Raw genomic sequence first — 22,185 nt, forward strand, 5'->3', positions numbered from 1 at the left:
TTATGGGACAGCCCTCCCAGACACCTCCGAAAAATTGGCCTGTTTTGCCAAAGAGCAGCAACTTTGAGGAGAAATGACTGTGGAGACGGCAGGTTACATTCTCCTGGGAAGCAAACTCTCCGTCTGACAGAACGTCTGGTTTCAATGATTATTTTATGTATTTTATTCTGCCTTGATTTTCTCTTCTGCATTTTCTCTTTTGTAATGGCTTTGGGCTGACAAATAAGTGATGAATAAAAATAATAATAGTAACAACAACAACAACAATATAGTCTTTTGTCCCTGTTGTGACAGGGCAAAGCGGTGTTGGAGGGGGTCACCCTCTGGGTCAGATTTAGGTTTGATGAGGCCCTAACCTACTGAAGGTAATGGGGCCCTCTGTATGTCCAGCTGCCCTTTGTCAACAATAAATTGTCGCTGTTTTTTGTGTTGAATATATGCTACTAGCTGGCCCTGCCATGCGTTGCCGTGGCTAATCCCTGTGACTGCCACCACCTTGTGTCTATCCATGACATATCCCGCCCCCTCCTCGCCCCACCTCCGGGTCTCCCCTGTGATTCCCCCATCCCATGTCCCATCCCATGACGTATCCCGTCCCCTCTTCCCCCCACCCCCTGGGTCATCCCTGTGACTGGTCCCACCGTGTCCTGACCTATCCCGTCCCCTCCTCCCCCCAACCCCTACCTAGGCGAGTCAGTACCTCCATTCGGCCTAGTCTGTAAAGGCTTCGGCCTAGTATGTAAACGGCAGCTGAGGTGCTGTTGAGTTGACGTGTTTTGGGACATGGGTGGCTAGGGGAAGGATCCCAGTGTGGCCCAGTATTTTGATACTATACTATGCGGAATATTTAAATGTTTCTTTGATTGTCCACCTTGAATCTTCCTGCTGCTCTTGCCATCCCCTCCTGCAACAGCAGTGTGGCGTGCCACACCTTTTGAGAACCCCTGTATTAAGCCTGAAATGGAGGGCACCATGTCCGTGTAGGGGCTTTTCAGTCTCCTCCCTTCAGTGGCAAATCAGCCCACAGGCTATTCAGGAAAGTCAGAGAATCTTCTAGACTTGCATTCCATGATGTGTGAGGAGCTTCTGCCAAATGTGGGCAATCCTTCCCACTTCCCTTCCTCCCCACTCCCACATTTAGCATAATCCTGGACTTGTTTGTATCCCCATCTGCTTGGCATTGACCCAGAGGCAAGATTAAGGGTGGTGGTGGAGTACCCATCTTCTGTAGACAGACCAGGAGGATACCATGGATGATGGTATCAAAAGCCAATGTGAGAGGCTGCTGAAGCAGCAGTGTTGCATCTCATCACTCTCCCAACAAAGCTCATTTAATCGGACGGCCAAGGCAAATTTAGTCCAAACTTAGTAACCCCCTCTTGGACTCACTGATGTGGTCCAATGTGTTTTGGCAGCATCCGACTGGGCTAACTCAGCAATACATTGCAGCCAGCACAAGACTGTGTAGATGCACTATGGAAATGCCGATTGACAGACAGCAATTGCCGTGTCATGAGGCTCTGCTATATGAGACTCGGAATCAGTCATTGGCAACTTCTGCAAGATAGATTGCTCTTCTTACAACTGATACAGCTTCCTTAACTTTTTATGTTGGAAGAAAGAGTTTGTCTTAATATCTGCAGCTCCAGAATCTGGGTTTCCAGAACACTTATCTGCCAAATAATATTTATTAGTTTTCCAATTTTTTTAACAAACCAATGCTAGATTACATCAAATTCATTATTTATTTATTTATTACACTTGCATCCTACAAATCCTCAGAATGGTTTTCATGATGTCCCTCATCCCTATTTATCTTCACAACAACTTTCTGAGGTAGGTTAGGCTGAGCTATAAGTGGCTTTAGTCACCCAATGATCTTCGTGGCTCAATCAACGCTTGAACCCATGTCTCCATGCTTGTAGTCCACCATTCTAACCACTACACACTGTTCTGTCATAGATATTAACTACGAGAAGTGTGTTTCTGTGCATGTGCAGATTGTCCTCTTACCCTCAAGCAGTCGCAACCTATCCGTATTTATTGAAGACTGAATAAGTCAGGTGGCATGGTCCCCGAGGAAACATGACCTCTCTTTTCTAGAAATGAAGCATTGTTGCAAGCAACACCATGGGCGTAGCCTGGATTTTTGTTTGTGTGGGGCAGGACTTTTGTTAGGGGGTGCAGAGCCGACATGATTGGTTAGTTAGTTAAGTATTTCTATTGTTTTGCTTGATTGGGGGAGGCAGCTGCCCCCCTTGCTTGCACCCATGAGCAGCACACTTATCTTTGGGACTGGGAATGAGGTAACCCATCATCTAGGCAAACACAAAAAAATCCTGCAGGGAATAAGGATAATCTGTTGGGCACTGAATAACTTCTGTAGAAACAAATTCAGATAGCTCAAGGAAACAAGAGAAAGCAGATAAACAGCACCTTAACTTCACAAACAAGCACTAGGGGGCAGTATTTCCCATCTAGATCAGATTTTAAAAGAACAGTCATTTCAGAAATTATCAAAATTAGGCATACGTATAGCCCAATATCAGATGTATAAAGTATTATCCTGAGTTGCAGGGGATTGTAAGTGAGGTCAAAGGGAAAGGAAATGCCCCCAAACCTTCTTAATAATGGACTGACAATAACCTAATTATCACCATCTGAACTTATCTTCCTGGCCTCTGCCGTTTACAGTTCCTCCTGTGGCTTTGCTGCAAGGAGCTAACTTAACAAACTCTCTGGGTCATTTATAGCCTCAGCCCCTTTCAGGATGAACTGATATAAATTATTGGGGCTGGGGGAGGCCAGTTTGAATAACTGATATAAAGCAAGCTTCCTATTGATTTAGCTCCATATACATTGCAACAGTGTTGATTTACAAGAAAAGATAGTATTGTTTATATTGTTATTTCATTCTTACAAACAAGCTTCACATACCTTTGTGGAAGAAAAACCGCAAATGGTAGGAGGTTGAATTGGGGGGGCTTTGTTTGAGATTATTGCAAGTGACACTGTCCTAAATTGTTGGTCTGCCACTTAAATCCTGCAATGAAAAGTGCACCTAGGATTGATTTCAACCTCATTTTTGTGGAGGGAGTTTAATATCCCCCCGGTCAGTATGATCAATAATCAAAAATTATTAGAGTTGTAGTCCATCTACTACATTTTCCTGCATTGGAGAGGGCTGGACTAGATGACCCTCGGGGTCCCTGCCAACTCCACAATTCGATGATTCTACTTCAGCACTGTGGAGCAGCTCTCTATGGTTTCAGGCGGGAGTCTTATCAAGCCCTACTACCTGGGAGACACAAGGAGCTGGAGCTGGGACCTTCTGCATGCAAGCAACATGGTCTACCACTAAGTTACAGTGTTTCCCATCACTGCAATATGGTTTTCCCAGTGGCCAGCAATCTGTAGCAGACCTGTTGGCTCTTGCATCAACTCATTTCCAGCTTCCATCTCTTTGGTTATGCTTGTATCCAATCTGGAATTCATGAATGGGCAGTAAACTTTTCTATCCCACCAAGCCTATGCAGGCAATTTAAAGCACATTGTCCACAATGATCTGCTGGTGTTTGTTTTTAATTATTTTGCTTTTAATTTTTCATTATATGTATATATGCACATGTAAACCACTGTGATATATTATGTCCATCTAATATTGCTTGCTAATTTTTCTGGCACCGCTTCATGCCTTTAATTCCATGTCTTGCTGTCATGAAGATGCAAGTGATGGGAAACACTTCGCTGGCTACATTTCTGCTAATTGAACAGCCGTGAATACAACTGAGCCACAAGAGAAGTAAGAGGAAGCTATTCTGGGAAGTGCAGCACCTTCCCACATTTGGTGGGATAAATTTCTGTTTCTGTGGTCTGCCGATGAGAACAGGACCCTTGCAATGTTGCAAGCATCTTCTTGTTCTCTTGATCTCTGTCCATCCCAGCTGACAAGTGTATCCAGGGGCCTGCTCCCTTTGGTCAAGCAGTAGTACATAAATCCCTGGAGAAACCTCTGTGACGAAAAAGTTGGTTTTGCTGGACCAATTGGATCAACAAGTATTTGTTTTTTTTTCCCTGCCTGCAAATTATTAGTGAATGGCAGCCTCTGATTGGTCTGATTGCAGGAGGGAGAGTTTAAAAGGAGAGGTTTGGGGGAGAGAGTTAGTTTGAGAGGGTTGGTTGGAATTGTGGTTGGAGAGGTTGGGAAATAGGTAGGGAAACAGGTTGAGGTATAAAGAGTGAATGGGAGAAAGAGTTGGTTCTGGAAAAACAACTTCCACTCTGAGCATATTGTGAAGAACAGAGTGTGGTGTCCTGTAGGAGGAATAGACCAGAATTTTACTGGGAGGCGGAGGTTGAGGTGGGAGAAGTAGGAGCTGGAAAGGAACGGCCTACTTGGGACTCAAATCTAGTCTGGAGGGGAGAGATTCTTCTAAGGAAAGGAAGAAACTCCCAAACCCAGTGAAGGGAGGGGGGGTTGGGAATCTTTGGTTTACTTAAAAACGGACCTCCGGAACAAATTAAGTTGTAACCAGAGGTACCACTGTATTTCATAAAGTACCTCAGGAGCAGGATTGTTAAAGGGGGTGGATAACTGAAAGAAAGTATCACCATATAAAGGAACCAAACCAATAATGCAAAAACAACTGAGGACAAATTTAAAGTGAAATTGCACTGTATTTCTGAAGTAAACTAAGTTGGTTCCATTTGCCTTAAATAAGTCTATTGTTTATTTAAAGAAAACCTGTCTGAGATCCAACCTACTAGTTACCCCTTCACAAAAGTCCACCGCAGGATACTCTGGGGCTAGAATTTTTAAGGGGAAAGGGGAAAAAACCTTCGGATAAAGGGTTGTTCAGTGAGGTGGCTCAGGTGGGGGTAATTTATCTAAGTGAAAGTGGGCCCAAAGGAATGAGAGGGAAAAGTGTTGTTGTGCCCATTGCAACCTCCTCTTGCACCTTTTGTTGTGCTTTACAACAACTACCATCTGCTTGCAAATACCCCCTTCTTGGGCAACATGGTGAAGAGAGTAGTGGAGGAGCTGTTACAGGAATTTCTGGAGGATACAGCCCATCTGATCCATTTCACCCCAGCTTCAAGCATGATTTGGGGACTGACTCAGCACTGGTCACCCTGATGGTCGTAATGAGTAAGGTGTAATGAGTAATGAGAATGCCCCTGGCTTCTTGATCTGTTTTTGGGTTTTGATACCATTTATCATGGTAGCCTTCTGGACAAACTCTGTGGGGTGGGTAATAGTGTCACTGTTTTACAGTGGTTTCATTCCTAGCTGCAGAACTGTGCTCAGAGAATAGCATGGTGAGTATGGCCAGCATATTCCAGTCCAAATAATGGCCAAAGTCATTCATGCACTGGTAACTTCGAGACTTAATTATTACAAATTAATGCACTTTATGCAGGGCTATCCTTGAGCCCGGTCCAGAAGCTCTCGCTAGTGCAGAATGCTGTGGCTAGACTATTGAGAGGGACATGCTATCACCAGAACAAATCATCAATGCTTAAAAGCTTGCACTGGCTGCTGCTATTTTACCAAGGCAGGTTCAAGGTTGTTGCATTAATTTAACAGACCCTTAACAGCTTGTGATCAAAGTACCTTTAGACCCGACTGATCCCTTATATCACAGTTTGATGACTGAGGTTTTCAGGGAAGACGTTGGTGGTGGTCCCCCATGGTTCAGATGAACAGCTTGTAATTTACAGCTTCTATGCATTCAATATTATTCAATATTGCTCACCTTGTTACAATTCTGTGGCTGGCAAGACAAGAGGAACTCATTTTCAATGCCACCATCATACTTTCCAAAGTACATAGTCAAATTCTTGCAGCAGTGAAGGTCTCCAAGATGAATAAAAAGGAAGAATGTAATAGATTTACAATACATTCTAATTCTTACCATGCTTCTATTAAAAACAAAACAAAACTCTTTACTTCTTTACTGAGTAGAGATAAACAACTAATGGCCTGGGAAATCAATCCATGTATTGGGGGTCATTCAAATTATGGAGGGAAGATTTAAAATTTACAGCAAGCTGTATGTGGAAAGCGAATTATATGAAAGTGATGTATTGCTGGTACCTAACTCCTACCAAGTTAGCAAAAACGTATAGAATGGCTACAGATATATGTTGGAAATGTAAAGAGAAAGAAGGCACATTTTACCACATGTGGTGGACATGCAAGAAGACAAAAGCATATTGGGAAATGCTTTATAATGAGTTGAAAAAACATTTAAAATTACTTTTGTGAAAAAAACCCTGAAGCTTTCTTACTAGGAATTTTAGATCCAGAAATACCTAAGGATCAGAATAGACAATTTATGTATGCTACAACAATTGCTATTTGCCCAAAGATGGAAAGAGAACTGATTAGAAGGGCTGATAAAGATGATGGACTATGCCGAAATGGCAAAATTGACTGGGAAAATCAGAGATCAAGAGGACAATAAATTTAATAAAGAATGGGGAAACTTTATAAGTTACTTAAAAGAACACTGCAAACAATTAACAACATTGGCAGATTTCCAAACAGCTCTTGCAATGTAGCGAGAACTATGGTAAAAATTGAGTTTTAAGAAAATATGGAGAATATTATATGATGCAGTTGGAAAAGAAGATCTTGGGAAACCATGGAAGGGTGGAGGGAAGTCTTGGGATTCAGAGAATCCTATGTGTAGAATGACTATGATTTATGTGAGATGATAATTGTTAAAAGCAAAAATGAATAAAAAAGAAGAATGTAGTAGATTTACAATACATTCTAATTCTTACCATGCTTCTTTTAAAAACAAAACAAAACTCCTTACTTCTTTACTGAGTAGAGATAAACAACTAATGGCCTGAGAACTCAATCCATGTATTGGGAGTCATTCAAATCTATCATCCTGATGCAAATTCTATAGCCCACACCTCCATACATTTACTCCATGTACTATGTGAAATGTACAGTACTTCCTACACTAAACATTGTTTGCCTATGTTACACAAAAAATTACTTGGAACCAAGCCAGACCTAATTTTGGAAGATCTGTAATAAACTCATGTCCTGCTATTTTTAGAAATGGCAAACACAAAATTGGGAGAGGGGGCAGGTGGTAGTTACGGATTCAGATCTGTTTGTGGTGCTAAGGAATGGATTTAAAACACCATGCCATTTCACCCAAGTTGCCCCCTCAGAACTAGTATTTGTCCAACAGGAAGGGTGGAGGTTGCAGGTACCATGCAGCAAATTTGGCGCTCCCCCCCCCCATTTTATTTTTTGCTGTATATAACCTAAGATTCTGAATTTAGAGGGGGGAATTACTTTGTTGCTGTTATTGCTAAACATGGGGAAGTCAGAAATCCTTTCTGATCTACTTAAAATCACCCAGAGCTCATCTACCTTCTGGCCATCCCTGCCATGTGAAGGAAATAGAAGCTTGGGAAGCAATTCAGATTGGTGGGGAGAAAACAAAGCAGAAAGGGTTAAAAAATCCCCTTTCAAGCTCTTTCTGACTCCACCCACCCCCTCAGCTGCAAGCATGTGATGCCTTATCACTGATCTCCAGACGTCGAGTCTGGAGTGATATCGGGTGTCTAGAGCCTTTGTTCACATTGGAGGGAGGAGTCAAACTGCCAAGGCTTTGTTAGTATTGTGAAGAACACAAAATGTTGTCGCGGAGAAAACTGGAGCACTCTAGTCTCCCAGCACTCTAGAAATGGCAGTGGCAATGGTAATGGATATCTATACACATTATGTGAACCCAGAAAGCAGGTCCAGTCTCCACAATGTACTGCATGTTAGAATGTGGTTGCTCTATTCTGCGGATCATCCAGGCACCTAGGCACATGGTATCTCTTTTGTGGGAATAATCATCTACCTCCTTCTTTTAAAGGCAGTAGTTTTGATGAAGGAGCCTAGAATACAGAAACAGACATTTTCTGCTCTTCTGGGGTGAAAGACCCTACAAGGAAAGTCCCCTCCCCCCCTGCAGCCGCAGCCTATACACACATCCCCACACTGTGGTCTAGTCAGGGAAGAAAGTAGGCTTGAACCCAACATCTTGGCATTGCAGTTTTCCATGTGGAATATTTTGTTTTTATTGAGGAGTGTTTCATCTTGTGAGCCCCATGATCCATAGCCTGTGGCTGTATAGCCCAGAAACAGGTTTATGGCCTTATCTCTGGTTTGTGAGAACTAAGATTAAGTGGCAGTGGTTTGTTTAAGACCATTTAATGAGATGACAAGTAAGACTGGCAGCAACCACACCAGATCTCTGCCACAGAACATTGCTCTAGCTAGAAGCATGAATGTTATTATTAGCAACATCTCTGCTGGCTATTTTTAATCAAATCTGAGCAGGGCATAGAACAATTTCTCAAGACACATGTTTTGATCATATAAAGAATTCAGGACACTTTAACATAATATGGCATGCTTGAAGCACAAAGGCATTGTGCCATTGAGCAAACAATAAAGATAGGACTAGTATTGATTTTAAATGTATTCTGAGTAATTTAGACAACATTTACTATTACTGACCACCAGAAGGGAACTAGTTTATAAATTCTTATTGAAGCTACTGATCAGATCTTAGAACATTTCATTGGTCTGGTTGTATGTAGCACTAACCCATTATTAACATTAACCATAGTCAATAAACCATGGTTACAACTGAGGCATCAGGCAGGTAATGAGTTAAACTTTGATTCAATGCATCATAGAATCATTAAAAGCAGAGCGGGAGCAGTTGTATCTTGAGAGCAGTTTGAATTTTTTCACTTCATTGACAACACTGCAACTTTGGGGCGATGGCACTTTAACCATAGTTAAGGAGGAGATCCAGGTTCACATGTAACACTAAGCTATTATTAACATTAACTAAGATTTCTAAACGAGTTAAAACCTTCAACAACATTTAACCATAGTAAATAAACAATAGTTAAGATCCTGGGCTGGGTTCCAGGAATTCTGTATTTAATTCTGAGATGGATTTGATTCTGAGATGGATTCTGAGATGGATTTAAAAGAATTAATTTTGAGTTTGAAAAGCAACATAGGCGATAAGGATGAGATCTTGCAGATTTATTATAATGATTCAGGATCTCATAACCCAATATTGACCTCAAGGCCTTTTGCCTTTATGTGGTTGAATTAAGCTTTGCTGAACATATAGATATCTGTATTTGACATAGGAGACATGAAAAAAGATGGCTTGATGAAACAGTTCATGAAGGCATTAAATACTCCAGGTAAATGTTGTCAACATATAGAGGCATCTACTAGGCTATCACTATAAAAACCCTTACTCTCAGCTAAGGGAATCGGAGCTGTTAGATCGTTTACTCCCAGGCATGTGCAGAGTGCTTACGCCTCATTATTTGGCAACCGCCCAGGGAATGCTAGTGTGAGGGCTGTCAGGGCTTTCTTTACAGAGGAGGGAGAAAAACACAACCCGAATTCTCAGAGGGCAGGCTCAGGAAAGAAGGAGGCAAATATGGAAAAGTGGGCACAGTCTCGATGGTGGAATCCTCCCTGGGTTGCATTTGCCTGAGCTGAAGTCCCAGCCACATTGGCCAGACTTATTCCTGGAGGCAGGGGCGTACCCAGGAACAAAACTAAGGGGGGGGCAAGGGGCGGGGCCAAGGCACGGGAGGGGAGGGGCCACAAAGTGGGAATGTGGGCGGGGCTACAGAGCCCAGGTGAAATCAAAATAAACCTGAAGCGACGGCGGCGAAGGGGAGAAAACCAGCGGCCGCCTAGAGGAGAAGAGGGAAGTCTGGGGGTGGGCGGGGGGGGGAGAGAAGGGAACCAGGCTTGGATCGGGGCCTCCGCGGAGGTCTGGAGCAAAGCCCCGGCCTCCGCGAAGCTATCCGAGGCTCCGTTGCTGCAGCGGTCTGGCAGGCGCTGAACGACTCCCGACGTTCGGGAGACCTTTGAGCACAGCCGCGCTGTGCGCATGCGCCCTGCACGGCGGCCGCCGGAGTCCACAGCCGCGCTGTGCGCATGCGCCCCGCTTTGCGCATGCGCAAAGGTCTCCCGAACGTCGGGAGCGTCAGCCCTTGCCCCCTCCCACACAGCGCGGCTGTGTGGACTCCGCACGGCTCGGGCGCAAGAGACTGCTGCGGGCGCCGAACTCGCGCTCCGCTGGGCTGTCCTCCGCCTCTGCCCACCAGCCCCGCCGGCAGCGCCACTCTTGCCCGCAGCTGCCCGACCGGCCCTGCCTCTAGAGTAGGGCAGCGGCCCCTCCCTGCCCCGCGGTGGGTACGCCCTTGCCTGGAGGGGAGTCCGCAGGGCCAGCCAAAGACATTTTAATACCTGAGACACAAAACAGTGTCCCCACCAGGGAAGAAGGGGCGAATGGAGGTCTACATCAGGAACAAGGGACAGATTCTCCAAGAGTCCCTACTTTCCGGGAACAGTTCCGGATTTACAGAAGGTGCCCTGGTTTCTGATCTGTTCCTGGAACGACCCACTTTTCCTTGGGACACCCCTACTTTTATTGGAAAAACGCTGGAGATAGTTGGGGGATAAAGATCAAATGGCGAACAGAGGCAGGAAGAGACCTCTTTGCTCAGAGGCTGCTCTAGAGGCAGATTTGGAGGGAGTTAGTGGAAGCTGAGGACGATCCAGCTTCCAAGCAGAGGCGGATTCAGGGCAGCACAACTATGAAGTAATGAAAGGAGCAGAATGGAAGGCGAAGGTGGGGGAGGGGCACCCGATTTGGGGCGTCTGAAATTCGAAAGATCAAAGGCCAGATATGCTGGTGCGGTTATCTCCCCTCATGGGTGGATCACCCCTGCGGGGGCGGGGTGGAGTGGGTGGGAGGGAGGGAGGGAAAGAAGCGGGGAGACCTTCGCCAGGCCTAATGCGGGAGGAGGGGGGCAGCCGGTGTGACGCCGCAGGGGAAACCGTTGCAAAAGGGCGCGAGGGCAGGAGAGGCGGGAAACGGCGTGCGGCGCCAACCTTGGTTCTATGAGGCGAAGCGTGAGGGAGTGGGGGATGGGCGGCCGTTGGGACCAGAAAGAGGAGCGTTCGTTATCCCGCTGCTGCTGTAATAAGGGAACACAATGGCGAGAGGGAACCCGGTAAGAGTTATCTAGTAGTCGGTCCCGAGGCGCCACAATAGGGCGAGGCTGCGCTATCTTCCCTCAGGTATATATATATATTTGTCGGCATATCAGCCTGAGGCCAGGCAGGCTTCAAATCCCTACACACACACACACACACACACACACACACACACACACACACACCAAAATCACTGCACACCCACACCCACAACACAATCCCTACATACACCCACAGATCCCAAAATTCCTGCGCACATACACAACCCTGAAGCCGACTCGGGTGCCTCTGCGCCAGTCGCCGCCTCTCAGGCTGGTCTACCTCGCGGGGTTTCGGGGGCTGAGAGGGCGGAGGGGGAAGGACGAGGTCCGACGGGGAAAAGTGGGGTCCTAGGAGGAAACTCTGGGGGATCCAGGTCCCTCGCCCCCCAAAAAAAGTTCCAATGAAAGGGCTTACCTGGCCTCCTCCCCCCCCCCCAATATTTTATTCAAGTGGGAGAAATAAGCACGTGGAATTTTTTAATAAACTTTATTTTATTTCAAGTTAAAATATACAAACCATAACGTAACACGACACAACTTAAACATAACATAACGAAACATAACATAACATAAGCATAACATAATCAAATCCAATTAAACATACAAGGTAAAGAAGAAAAAAGGGAAAAAAGAAAGAAAGGAAAAATAGAAAAAAATAGACAAGAAAAATACCAATAAAAAATTTAAAAAATAACTTCCAAACATTTACATTTGGTTGTGTCCTGTATAAAATTTTACTAGGCTTTCCCTAATCTTATAGATTCTAACCCAAATATTATATGACAGGTTTTTATATTTTCCACTCACTTAGTCAGCTTGTGCATTTTACTCTAAATATATCACCCATTTTGAATTCATTCCCTGCTTATAAAAATAATCTTCAACATATTTCCACTCTTCCCTAATCTTCTGCTTAGGGGTCCTCCTAATTATTGCTGTTAACTTACCTAGGTGCACATATTCTGTCAATCTAATACGCCATTCCTCTATGGATGGGATTTTTTCCTTTTTCCAATTTTGGGCTATCAGGGTTCTACCTGCCGCACATGCGTATAATAAGATGTTCCTCCTATCCCTCGGTAAGCTATCTGGGAGCAAGCTTAGTAACATAATTTCGGGTTTTTTCTCAAACGTGTATCTTAGCATCTTTTTCATCTCATCGTACACTTCGGACCAGAATTTACATACCTTTCCACAGCTCCACCAACTAAGTAGGTTGTCTCCCGTTTTCTCCCTACACTTCCAACACTTATCTTGGTTATTTTTGTATATTTTCGCTAATTTTCCTGGCGTAAGGTGCCATCTATAGACCATCTTCCACATGTTCTCTCTAATCCCCATGCATGCTGTGAAGTTTATGTTTTCTTCCCATAATTTTTCCCATTGGTTGCTATATATCACCCTGCCAAGATCCTGCGCCCATTTTATCATCACATGTTTAACTTGTTCGTCTTTCATTTCCCATTCTAATAGGTATTTATAGATTTTGGCCAATGGTTTTACAGAATTATTGATTAGTAGTTCTTGCAGTTTTGACCTATTGTCTGTAAATCCTATTGCTCTATGCTTCTTAAAAATACTTTGCAACTGGAGAGAATGTAGCCAACTTTGGCAATACTCTTTAATTTGGTCATACGGTTTTAAGACATACTCATCATTGATTTTAATTACCAGTTCTTTATATGTAAGCCATTTCCCTCCTTTGGGTTCGTTGCCCTAGGTTCCAATAGATATCTAAATTCCTCCCAGATATTAATTAATGATTTTTTAAATACATGATTTGAAAATGATATATACTCCCCTTTTTTCCTCTCTTAACAGGTAAGCGTGCCAGCCTCCGATGTTCCTGAATCCTTCCAATCTTAGCAGTTCCAGATCATCCAGTAGCATAATATAGCTTTAGGTTGGGAGCTCCCCACCCTCCCCTTTCCTTGATATCTGTTAATATTCTGTATTGTACCCTTGCTCTTTTACCTTGCCAAATAAAATTATTCAAATCCTTCCTCCATGCCTCGAATGTTGTTTTTTTTTTAATTTTTATGGGTATCATTTGAAACAAAAATATCATTTTTGGAAGCACCATCATTTTTATTGCAGCTATTCTCCCCGCGAAGGTCAGATTCAGTCCTTTCCATTTGTCCTCTTTTATAATTTTCCATGTTTTGGCATAATTATTTTCAAATAGATCTGCATTGTTATTTGTTATTATGATTCCTAAATATTTGACAGTTTTCACCACTTCCCAATCAATAATTAATTTTAATTTCTCTAATTCTTCCTTGCGCATATTTTTAACCATTATTTTTGTCTTCCCGTTATTTACCTTTAATCCCGCTACTTCTCCATATATTGCTAATTTTACCTTCAAATTGGTTAATGTTTCCACTGGATCTTCTGTCATTATTATGAGATCATCGGCAAAGGCCCTTACTTTAAGGTTGTTCTTCCCTACCGCGATACCTTTAAATTCTTTATCGTTTTGGATATCCTTTATCAAAAATTCCAATGTCCAGATAAATAACAATGGGGATAACGGGCAACCATGTCGGGTTCCCTTTGATATTTCAAATTCCTTTGTAATATTCCCATTAATAATTAACCTTGCTTTTTGTTTATCATATATAGCCTTAACTCCCTTCATAAACTGCCCCCTTATCCCTAATCTTTTTAGTGCCTCTAACATAAACTCCCAAGCCAAATTATCAAAGGCCTTTTCGGCGTCGTGGAATTAAAACCCGGTTTCAGAACCATTTGCCTGGAAAGCAGATGGGAAGCAAACCCTGAACCGCATAAGCAGAATTGGTCCCTTGTCTGGTTGTCAGAAATTAGGTACAGGAGGAAATATTGAATGATGAAGTGATAATGTGTAGCCTTATGAACAGATTGGAATCTTGTAAGGCATTCCCAATACTCTCAAATAGCATGCTTTAGCTAAATATCTGAGTCACATCATCAATCTACTGTGGATTTTGGTTTGGGGAACTTTTCCTTCCTGGAAGCTGCACTTAAAAGCAAAGAGGGGATCCGGCAGACCCAACCCCTTTCTGGATTCAGGCAACTTTTCAAAAAGTGAGTGCATTATGTAGCATGGCAGGCAGGTGGGGCTCAGAAAAATGCAGCCCAATAAAATCAGATGCACAAATAGACACGTATATATTTATATACATATATGCTTTATTGTTTTCTGCAAAAAGTAAAAAATACATTGTGCTACCGGTAACAATGCATCAAACATTAAAAAAAGAAAACCAAAAAATAGCAAACAAAGAAACCAATAGTAATAATAATAGCAATAATGAACAGTTTATACCTAAACTCTAATTAAAATAACCGCCAACCCCAACTAAACATTTACCCCACATCAACCCGACAAAAACAAAAGCAAAATTGGAACATTTTGAAATCTTTACCCAATTTTCCCAACCCCAGATTTTTACTGTGGCCCTTATTTTAACAAGTGGCCAATTGTTCAGCTTTATTTTTGATTTCAGTATACAAGTGCTTTTAGCTTGCTTGAGCAAAGGGAAGTGAATGCTTCAGTAAATAGAAAGCCAGGTGATGATCCCAGACAAAGGCATTAAACAAACTTTATTGTAAAACTTTAAAATATACAAAATTTAAAATTTAGGGAGGATTTATATGGATGGTTAACCCTAGAAGGCGTCGGGAGAAGGGAAGATATTGCTTTGTTGCCAATTTTGGTCATTTTCATGCCACATTTGTAGGGGGTTTGCAGTTTGAAAATTCCCATTGGCAGTCTGGCTCTCTTGCTCTGAAACTGGACTCAAAGAGAAGAACTGAGAGCCAAAACCACTTGCATCAGCACCCAGCATTTGCAGCTCGATAATTCCCCATTGCATGACTGTTCTCCATTGCAGACCACGGAGTATAACTGCTTGACGGAGTGCAGAAGTTACCAACCGATGGTGGAGGCTGCCTCTCCACCTCTGCACCATAATATGGAACTGGGCTTGCCTGAGAAGTCTCGCAAAGCCCAGTTCCAACAGCAGCTGGCTGGTAACGAAACGGGTTCAATCCCTGGGAGTTCTGGTACTGCGAGGCATAGAGGTGCTCTCCTGGTTGCGGGATGCTAAGAGGTGGCTGCCAGAATCCTGCTCCTCCATAACGTTCGGGATAATGGAAGCTGCGTGGCTGGCAATATTGCTGCGTCGGACTGCTTGCGCTGCTGCTCAGGCTGCTTAATGGACTTCTCTTTCTTTCACAGCGGCTATAAGGAGTTGTAGCTCGGTTCCTGATCATTGTTTTGGAATCAGTCATCTTTGTTCTGGCTCTTCAGTTCTGAAACCAAGTCTGAACAAAAGAAAGGAAGGAAAAGGAAGCCTTAATCAGGGGAACCATGATATATGAACAAGTATGGGCACCATTTGTTCCTAAATTTGAAAAGGAGGGAGCACAACCCACCCACCCTTTACAAAAAGCCTTTACACTCACGATACAACACTCCCCCCCCCACAATAACCAAGAAAGAGAAAGTTGGCTCTTGAACAAGGCACCGTTCCCGATTTGGTCGGCGGCACCAGGGTGAACTAAGGCATTCGAATAACTACGCAAGGATTATTCTGAACCTTTTAAATTTATCCAGTATTTGAGGTTTAGGGAAGTCCTAGGAGCCCTCACTAGCCCCCTTCTTACGTGCACACGATCTTCTCCAGTTTTGGCGCAGCTTCCTCCTGGGAAAAGACATAGAGGCAAATATGAGGGAAACGCTCGGCTGAAATCGAAACAACGCTTGCAGATCTTACTCCCAACAGGGAAGCTCAGGGCTGGATCGCGTACACTGGACCCCGGGAGTAAGTTCCACTGAATCGGACTCTCTCTGAGGTTACACTGCGTAAAACGACCACCGGTTTCAAACGCTTCAGTGGCATTTCTTACAACCGCCTGGCTGAACACCCACACGGCTGAGCGCAGAAGGCAAAGCCTTTGCTTTTTGCAGGAAGGCTTTTGTACCTGACCTTAAAATGCAGTGTCATGGATATGGCATGGGAGTTATAGTATGAACAACTCTGAATCCTTGGTCAAGAGCAATGGATGCTGGGAGAGACAGCAAGAGCAGGCTGGGCCTTTAACAAAACTTGCTAAGTCCCTCTCTGCTAGCCCCAATTAGCTGCCTGCAAAGGAATGTGGTAATTGCCTTTGGCTGAAGAAGAAACACCGGTGTTCCCTATTTCCTTATGGTACGGATGGGAGGGGGTTTAATCACTCTATCCTGTCCACCTGGGGTCGGCTTGACCCTGATAAGTTGGGAGGGAATGAGAGAACTGTCTTACTATCTGCTAGTATTAGATCAGAGTGTGAAGTAAGACAGGTGAAGACAAATGGGCTACACCTGAAATCATTGGTAAACTGCTAATTGGAGCCTCATTTCCATTGGTGGGAAAACGGAACCCCACCTGACCCTTTCCCCATAACTTGGGAGTTCTAGCATTAGAACTTTGCATTTTGCCACTTGCAATTTTGCCAGAGCTTCTGCGAGTATGAAGCTGTGAGAGGAGAAGGGGGGCCTGCGGGCTGCGCCTCCTGAAAGCTTTGCAACAAGTTATATCTGCATAACCGTATGTATCCTTTAGTTAGAGCAATTTGTATGCTTACGTTTATTATTTGCGATCTCTGTAACCTCACAAGAAATGTGCACTGCTATTTTTTAAGTTGTATGTTTTACACTTTTTAATAAAGCCTTGAAAAGGTATATTTTGGTTTGGACCTTGAGTATTGTTCAGGGTGGGGCAACTAGTCCGGTCCCTTGACCATTTGGTCGCATACTGAGTGTTGGGCTGCACAAGTGAGTGTGCCTGGGTTTGAGTAAAGAAACCAAACCAGTTGAATTTCTGCCTGCTTTATTAAGAGTAGTCAGAGGCTTGCAACCTTGTAACAAGGCGGAGAACTTTCCCTTTTGGGCTCTCTGGCCAGGTGCAAGTGAGAAAGGGTGGTGGCAGCGAACTACCGGGAAATTGTTTTGACTACGGCTCACAAGAGAAGTGCCGAGTTGTGTGTTTCCCACAAGCTGCTCAAGCCAGGAGATTGGCTGGGTCAGGCAAGTGAGAGCCACCGACCATTACATGCACGCACATTGTTTCCTTTAAATAAACAGCCGGTTGCTCTGAACAAGGCTTGAATGAAAACAAGCCAAAGAAGTTTACGTAAGAATTTTGCGCTCTTTCTATGCCTACCATCGTTTTTCGCAGCCGATCCTAACCACGTTAATTGGGAAATTAAATCGCCGTTTATTTGAAAAGGATTTAACAATTAGGAAAGTGTGCATAGAATCGCACTTTCCACACAGTAAATGCTTCGTGCTTACGAATAAAGGTGTGCAACCCAGTCTTGCCTGTGCTTCTTGCAAGGATATATGTCGAAAAAAAGACTTGTTTAATCCCTCCGCGGCTACCACAACGGAGTCTTTGACTCGAGACCCAAATGAAACAGAAATCATCTTCCTTCCCACCCACTATACCCTATAAATCATTAGAGCAATGTTGTCCTTGTTTATAAAGACAGTGAATAAATGATCATTTTTTTAAAAAATATTTCTCTTACCTTCGTTGTTGGATGTCATCATGCAAAAACTCTCGCTCGCTCTCTCCTAAATTGGTTTTGCCTTGAAAATGGATTCTTTCTCCTTCAGGTTCACTCTGCTATTCTGCTGGGGGCTCGGTCAGGGCATTCATCTCTGGTGGGCGAACCCCACCCTTACTTCTCAGCCAATAAGAGGGAGTCACCCTACCATTGAAAATTTGGTGAGAAGTGATCAAGTAATGATTATGAAGATTCTAATTTAATGCATTTGAGCAAAAAATACCTTTCTATAATCCATAAATAACCTTGCAAGGTAGATCAGCGTTATCTCAGTTGCAAAGGTCAGGGGGCAGGGGGTCTTGCTAAAGGCCACCTACAACTTACATCCCAGACTTACCGGTATCTTTGGCTGTGTACACATTACCATTTACTATGGCTCCAGAGTATTCCCACCGCTACCGGTAGTGTACGCATGACACTTCCCACTATCCATATCTATTCTAAAGTTTATTGAGAAATGCTGCTGTTTGATACATTTGCCCTGAAACCAGCTTCCCATCATGTTGAAAACATGGGCAAGGGGAAACCAAACAGGTAATTCACATCAGATGAAGACATCCCAAACCCTTATCTGGTGTGTACAGCAATGTGCTAAGATGATGTGAAACACAGCAAGGGGGGTGACCTCAATGTGTTTTAATCCACATTGACCTCAATGTGTTTTAATGCATTTTAAATAAAAGGACACATTCTACTCATGTAAAAACTAGCTGATTCCCGGACCGTCCGCAGGCCAGATTTAGAAGGCGATTGGGCCGCATCCGGCCCCCGGGCCTGAGTTTGGGGTCCCTGCTCTAATATTATAGCAGCCTGTAAACTTAATGTCCACCTTCCATAATTTTTCCCACTGGTTCATGTGAATATTATATCCAAGGTCTTGGGCCCAGCGCACCATCACCCCTTTCACTTCTTCTTTTACCTCCCACTCAAGAAGTAGATTATACATTTTTAAAATATATTTTCCTTTGGATTGGATTAGTTCTTTTTCCAAATCGGATGTCTTATTTTCAAGTCCTTTTTAGGAATAAGGAATAGGAATAATAAATTATTGGGCAAGTTCTGACATACTTGGAATTTTGCTTCGGCTACATTGCAATGTAAATGTACCTTATACAAACACTGTTCCACACACAATCTATACTTAATATTTCTTTTAATTGAAAATATTGTAACCAATCCATCAGGTACAACCTAATTTCTTCAAACTTCTTCAGTGTCAATTTGTTATTGTTTTCCTCTAATATCATTCTATACGTTGGCCAGTCTCCTTTCATATTTTTCTTTTTTACTGCTATGGCTTCTGTCGGTGAGGTCTTAGGTTCTAGTATTCCTTCATATTTTCTCCCATATTTTATAAAGGGATTTTCTCACTACCTGTATATGGATTTTTAAAAAACCCTGTGTACCTTCACCTTCTCATAGACTAAAGATGTGTGCCACAGAAATAAAATACTCCATAGTGTGTTTAGGATTGTGGTCTTAGTTTTAAAATTTTAATAAAAAATAAGCTTTCCTTGCAGTTGTGGCTGCAAATGCCTATTTTATTCAGTTGTATTTTATCCTTTTCTGATACTCTCCAAAGAGCTCTGAGACTTTGGTAATCACCCAATTTTAGTTAACCTTTTCAGAGGAGAGGATTGATCACATCAGGTCAATTACCTACTTAGTTCACTCTGTTATAAAACAAGAGTGACTACAGAACTGAAAGCCTCTCTTCTATCTGAGATACATTGGTGACACTTTCCTCTCACAGGCCTTGGGTGGCAGGCCTGTGCTTTTATTTTGGACAGCCCATTAACCTAGAAACACCTATTCTTGAGTAACAGGCCATATAACAGATATGCGGACAAGAGGGACCAGGCGCTGTGGCAGAGCCAGATACCAACTTTATTCCCATATCTAGTTTAACATTATTATTACAGGAGCTAATAATGTCAATACAACCTGAGGGGCTAATTCACCTGCTCATCTTCCAAAGTAATATATGTATGCCATCGGTTGCCAACAGCGACCTTCTAGCCGCCGGTCTATGCAAAAGAATGAATGGGCACAAATCTGAAATGGCAGTATAGAAAAGCCAATGAGGGAACATTTCAGCTTCTCAGGATGCTCTGTCACTGACCTTAAGGTGTTCATTATTGAATGAAGTGACCTCAAATCATGAGACCATTGTATTACAATGCACCAGTGCTATTATCTGCAGATGGAATCCATACAATAGGTGTTGGGTTTGTTGTTGTTGTTGTTTAGTCGTTTAGTCGTGTCCGACTCTTCGTGACCCCATGGACCATAGCACGCCAGGCACTCCTGTCTTGCACTGCCTCCCGCAGTTTGGTCAAACTCATGTTCGTAGCTTCGAGAACACTGTCCAACCATCTTGTCCTCTGTCGTCCCCTTCTCCTAGTGCCCTCAATCTTTCCCAACATCAGGGTCTTTTCCAAGGATTCTTCTCTTCTCATGAGGTGGCCAAAGTATTGGAGCCTCAGCTTCACGATCTGTCCTTCCAGGGAGCACTCAGGGCTGATTTCCTTAAGAATGGATAGGTTTGATCTTCTTGCAGTCCATGGGACTCTCAAGAGTCTCCTCCAGCACCATAATTCAAAAGCATCAATTCTTCGGCGATCAGCCTTCTTTATGGTCCAGCTCTCACTTCCATACATCACTACTGGGAAAACCATAGCTTTAACTATACGGACCTTTGTCGGCAAAGTGATGTCTCTGCTTTTTAAGATGCTGTCTAGGTTTGTCATTGCTTTTCTCCCAAGAAGCAGGCGTCTTTTAATTTCGTGACTGCTGTCACCATCTGCAGTGATCAAGGAGCCCAAGAAAGTAAAATCTCTCACTGCCTCCATTTCTTCCCCTTCTATTTGCCAGGAGGTGATGGGACCAGTGGCCATGATCTTGGTTTTTTTGATGTTGAGCTTCAGACCATATTTTGCGCTCTCCTCTTTCACCCTCATTAAAAGGTTCTTTAATTCCTCCTCGCTTTCTGCCATCAAGGTTGTGTCATCTGCATATCTGAGGTTGTTGATATTTCTTCCGGCAATCTTAATTCCGGCTTGGGATTCATCTAGTCCAGCCTTTCGCATGATGAATTCTGCATATAAGTTAAATAAGCAGGGAGACAATATACAACCTTGTCGTACTCCTTTCCCAATTTTGAACCAATCAGTTGTTCCATATCCAGTTCTAACTGTAGCTTCTTGTCCCACATAGAGATTTCTCAGGAGACAGATGAGGTGATCAGGCACTCCCATTTCTTTAAGAACTTGCCATAGTTTGCTGTGGTCGACACAGTCAAAGGCTTTTGCATAGTCAATGAAGCAGAAGTAGACGTTTTTCTGGAACTCTCTAGCTTTCTCCATAATCCAGCGCATGTTTGCTATTTGGTCTCTGGTTCCTCTGCCCTTTCGAAATCCAGCTTGCACTTCTGGGAGTTCTCGGTCCACATACTGCCTAAGCCTGCCTTGTAGAATTTTAAGCATAACCTTGCTAGCGTGTGAAATGAGCGCAATTGTGCGGTAGTTGGAGCATTCTTTGGCACTGCCCTTCTTTGGAATTGGGATGTAGACTGATCTTCTCCAATCCTCTGGCCATTGCTGAGTTTTCCAAACTTGCTGGCATATTGGGTGTAGCACCTTAACAGCATCATCTTTTCAAATTTTAAATAGTTCAGCTGGAATATCATCACTTCCACTGGCCTTGTTATTAGCAATGCTTTCTAAGGCCCATTTGACTTCACTCTCCAAGATGTCTGGCTCAAGGTCAGCAACCACACTATCTGGGGTGTATGAGACCTCCATATCTTTCTGGTATAATTCCTCTGTGTATTCTTGCCACCTCTTCTTGATGTCTTCTGCTTCTGTTAGGTCCTTACCACTTTTGTCCTTGATTATGGTAATCTTTGTACAAAATGTTCCTTTCATATCTCCAATTTTCTTGAACAGATCTCTGGTTTTCCCCATTCTATTGTTTTCCTCTATTTCTTTGCATTGCTCATTTAAGAAGACCCTCTTGTCTCTCCTTGCTGTTTTTTGGAAATCTACATTCAGTTTCCTGTATCTTTCCCTATCTCCCTTGCATTTTGCTTGCCTCCTCTCCTCCGCTATTTGTAAGGCCTCGTTGGATAGCCATTTTGCTTTCTTGCATTTCCTTTTCCTTGGGATGGTTTTCGTTGCTGCCTCCTGTATAATGTTACGAGCCTCCATCCATAGTTCTTCAGGCACTCTGTCCACCAAATCTAAATCCTTAAACCTGTTCCTCACTTCCACTGTGTATTCATAAGGGATTTGATTCAGATTGTATCTTACTGGCCCAGTGGTTTTTCCTACTTTCTTCAGTTTAAGCTGGAATTTTGCTATAAGAAGCTGATGATCTGAGTTACAGTCAGCTCCAGGTCTTGTTTTTGCTGACTGTATAGAGCTTCTCCATCTTTGGCTGCAGAGAATATAATCAATCTGATTTCGATGCTGCCCATTT

At 43.2% G+C, this 22,185-nt stretch overlaps 1 long non-coding RNA gene across 1 annotated transcript; it reads right to left on the reverse strand.

The window, feature by feature from the left end:
* Positions 1-14,419: 14,419 nt before the first annotated feature.
* LOC148685590 (uncharacterized) lies at positions 14,420-17,858 on the reverse strand. Its single transcript, XR_015950057.1, has 3 exons — positions 17,668-17,858; positions 15,763-15,800; positions 14,420-15,420 (listed from the first exon to the last, which is right to left on the reverse strand). It is a non-coding gene; the product is annotated as an uncharacterized LOC148685590 (long non-coding RNA).
* Between the last annotated feature and the right edge of the window lie 4,327 nt (positions 17,859-22,185).

The sequence above is a fragment of the Zootoca vivipara genome, chromosome 5 (assembly GCF_965207765.1).
Source record: "Zootoca vivipara chromosome 5, rZooViv2.hap1.1, whole genome shotgun sequence".
Classification (NCBI taxonomy): domain Eukaryota; kingdom Metazoa; phylum Chordata; class Lepidosauria; order Squamata; family Lacertidae; genus Zootoca; species Zootoca vivipara.